Source organism: Mus caroli, chromosome 5 (genome assembly GCF_900094665.2).
Source record: "Mus caroli chromosome 5, CAROLI_EIJ_v1.1, whole genome shotgun sequence".
In the NCBI taxonomy this organism is placed as follows: domain Eukaryota; kingdom Metazoa; phylum Chordata; class Mammalia; order Rodentia; family Muridae; genus Mus; species Mus caroli.
This window is the reverse complement of record NC_034574.1, coordinates 136,783,615-136,787,428: the sequence shown is the minus strand read 5'-3', so window position 1 is coordinate 136,787,428 and position 3,814 is coordinate 136,783,615.

Genomic DNA, 3,814 nt, shown 5'->3' with positions numbered 1-3,814 from the left:
TGTAGCCTTGGCTGTCCTGGAACTCACTCTGTAGACCAGGCTGGCCTCGAACTCAGAAATCCGCCTGCCTCTGCCTCCCGAGTGCTGGGATTAACCTGTTTTTTTCTTAATCCATGTGTGCATGTGAGTGTTCTTGGATGGAAGTGACAAGTGCGAATTCACATGTGCACACGTGCACTCATGCACATGTGTCATAGCCTGCATGTGAAGGACAGAGGGCAACTTTGGATGTCAGTCCTTGTTTTCCACTTAGAGACAGAATCCTAGTATTTTTTTCTTCTGGGTACTCTAGGTAAACTGGCCTAGGGATGGATTCTCCTGTCTCTGCCTCCTCTCGCTCTGCACAGACTTGTGCTAAGACATCTGCTTTTGCCTGGATGTTGCAGATCCAAACTCAGGCTCTTCTCCTCGAACAGCAAGCAGTTTACCCATTATACCATCTCCTTAGTCCCCACAATATAATTTTGGTCTTACAAGGGCTAAGGGACACACATACCCTTTGTACCCCCAGCCTGGGCTCAGGTAACTCCCATGGTCCAAGGTGTCATACTTAGACGCATGTTCCAACTGCCCATGCTCCCTTGCATGTTAATTATGTCCAGAGCCCCATTCCTGTCTCTCCTGTGTCCAACCTCAACAGTCTTCAAGAACCTCATAAACATCTCTCAGCTACTTTGAATTCCTGCAAAGACTCTGGGCCTCGCCTTTGCACGGATACAACCTGTGCTAGTCTCGGCTCTCCAGAGGAACGCTACGGCAACCCCACTTGACATCCTTCTCATTCAGACATTTCTGAATTGTCAGCTACACGTGTACCCTCACAAGATACTGGACACCAGCACAACCGTGATAGACAAGACAAGCTCAGCCCTTGTTCTCTTGGAGTTTATGCTCTGGCTGAGGACCAAAATCCCATAGCTGTTTATGAAGGACCTTGTGCTAGGTGTGGAAGAACATGTGTGCAAGGCAATCTTCCCTGGTGCTCAAGGAAGGCTTCTCTGAGAAAGTGACATTTAAGCAGCAAACCCAAAGATAGACAAGAGATGGATGAAACAAAGGAAGGAGACATGGAGAGCTCCAGATGTGTGAAAGGCCTCCCCTCCCCCACCCCACCCCCCACCCCACCCCATGCCCCTCCTTGAGACAGGGTTTCTGTGTGCAGCCCTGGCCGTCCTGGAACTTACTCTGTAGACCAGGATGGTCTTGAACTTAAGAGATCTGTCTGCCTCTGTCTCGGCCTGTGCCTCCAATGTACTGGGATTAAAGGTGTGTACCACCAAGGCCTGGCTATGTGCAGGTCTTAATTTTTTGTCTGTGGTATGTCAAAGTAGAGACTGTGATTCTCTGCTAGGCAGACCTACAGCAGATACGTTTTGATGGGGAAAAGGAAGATGTGGTGTAAGATGCTGGGACTTGGATATGTAGTGGGCCAGGGAGGGTAGGCAGAGTCAGGCACTGAGTCTGGTCCAGAAATGAGGCTTGGAATGACTTGGGGTGATGTAGAGTCAGGCCCTGGCTCTTCCTACTTGTCCCCACAGGGCTTAAGGGTACTTATTTCCACTTTCAGACCCAGGGCTCAAGTATACTCTGGGAGCCCTGCCTTTTCTAAGATCCCTTGAAGCCACAAGAATCCCAACGCTCTGATCCCTATTTTAATTGTTAGTTTCTTTGGGTCATGGGCTTTTCTTGCAAAGTTGTGTTGGCTTTTTCCCATTCATTCCACAATCATTCAACAAACCCCTTGTATGGCTGCCATGTGTTAGGCATGTTCCAGATAGGGAGGTGAAAAAGATAAGGTCCCTACTTATGATGACATCACTCCTAAGACAGGCAGAGCACAGGTCACCTGGGAAACCCAACCCACCAGTCAGTCACAGGGCCTTTGCCCCAAGCCCATAAAACCAGGCTGGCACTGGGTGTCATCTCCTGATGTGTTGGTTCCCACAGAGGCAAGTAGGCAACTATGTCAAAACTGGGAAGGGCAGATGCAAGCTGACATGTAGGCAGATGGGGCAAGGCTCATGCCTGCTGCCACTCGGTACCTGTTGTGTCACCCTCTGGCTCCTGCCCAGCCCTGGACCAGTAGGAACTACAGGAAGTAGAAATTGAACCTACAAGCAAAGCAAGACCTAGAGAGACAGGATCTAGAGTCTTATGTGGTTCACTCCTAGAGAATTTGAGACAAGGTACTCAAGTGACCTCCTAACAAAACAAATATATCCTGGGATATGTGAGGGACAGGAAAAGGACCATTCTTGTACTAGGGTATGGTTTAGTGGTAGAAGACTTGCCTAGTCACACCCCAGTAAGGGGGTGTGAACATGTAGAACACTTTCATAATGTCGAGGCCCCCCACCTAGCATAGCTGCAGCCATTTTGTTCCATGCCCACCAGCTATTCCATGTTGTTGCTGTAATATGCCTGCCAGTCACTGACAAAGAAAAATAACTTGACTCAGAGCAAGGTTATGCTGAGCACATACCTTGTTATGTTCTGTATATTATGAGGTTTGTTAATTTTTTAAGATTTATTATATATGTATATATATACATATATATGTATATGTATATATATACACTGTAGTTGTACAGATGGTTGTGAGCCATCACGTGGATGCTGGGAATTGAATACAGGACCCAGGACCTCTGCTCACTCCGGCCCCACTTGCTTCAGCCCAAAGATTTATTAATTATTATATCTAAGTACACTGTAGCTGTCTTCAGACACACCAGAAGAGGTGGGTCAGATCTCATTACAGATGGTTGTGAGCCACCATGTGGTTGCTGGGATTTGAACTCAGGACTTTTAGAAGAGTAGTCAGTGCTCTTAACCACCGAGCCATCTCTCCAGCCCCCAGTTTTGCTAATCTTAAGCAATTCCACAACTATAAGCTTCTCATAGGACCCATCAAATTAGAGGTCAATATGAGCTGTTATGTCTAAAGGGGCTTGAGTCAGGGCTAACCACCAGGCAGCACTTCGAGCATCCGCAAATGAGCTCATTGTAGCTTTTGCAGTTTTCACTTTTATAAGTGAAATGCCCAGCATACAGCTTTGAACTCTCGAGTCTGAGTCATTGCCCTGGTCCATCAGTCTTTAGGTGTGTGTTCAATAAACCGTCCCTGTCTGACTGAGATTGGCATTCCTGGGATTTGTGGGGCAACTCCTGGACCCCAATAATAGTGTCCTCCAGTGAGGAAATGGAGATGTACTTCGGTGGTAGGGTAGAACCCTTGCCTTGAATCCTCTAATAAGGTGCATGGCTCCAAGGGAAAGAGCTTGCCTGGAATCCCCTGGTGAGGGTCCATTTAAGTCTCCTTTTTTCATTTTTGAGACATTTAACAGGGTCTTGCTGCTGGAGAGCCAAGGCTGGCTTCACACAGGACATTCTCTCTCCTGGTAGGATTGCCGGCATTCACAGTCACACTCAGCCAACACACTTGATCCTCTGATTGCCCTTACAGTGCCACCCTCTCTCACCCAAGAGTCCCCATGATGGTCTCAAGGAAGCCTATGAACTTTGGGGGCGGGGAGGATGTCTCAGGAAAGGACAGATGTTCTATATTCCTAACAACACAGAGTGGCCAGCCTTAAGAAGTGAGGAAATGACACACCTGTGACCTGCCTGCTGGAGTCAAAGCTCAAATAAACTAACAATAGCTTCGCAGACACAGTCAGAGCCTGCCTGTGGTTCCTTTTTTTTTTTTTTTTTTTTTTTTTGCTCAGAGCCCAGCAGGAAGCTGTGTCTCATCCGCAGCCCCCATCCCTTGTGGCTGGGGCTAAAGGTGACTTTAGGATAAAGGAAGTCCAAGGTG